We start from the raw sequence: 237 nt of genomic DNA, 5'->3' as shown, positions 1-237 counted from the left end.
TGCTTTCTGATGTCATGTAATTTGATTCTCATATTTTATCTTATTTATGTGTGTGTGTAACACATGCATACACACATATTTAGATGGCAAAATTCTCTCTTCTCTCCAACGATCTCTGTTTACATTCTCTCTGTTCATATATAAATATCTTCTATGTAAGAATAAGAAGCATATTAGTTAATTTCTCCCTTTCTTTCTTTTTCATATTGTTTTGCCATTCCGATATATATGCGTTGG

The sequence above is a fragment of the Penaeus monodon genome, chromosome 28 (assembly GCF_015228065.2).
Source record: "Penaeus monodon isolate SGIC_2016 chromosome 28, NSTDA_Pmon_1, whole genome shotgun sequence".
In the NCBI taxonomy this organism is placed as follows: Eukaryota; Metazoa; Arthropoda; class Malacostraca; order Decapoda; family Penaeidae; genus Penaeus; species Penaeus monodon.
This window is presented reverse-complemented; position numbering follows the sequence as displayed.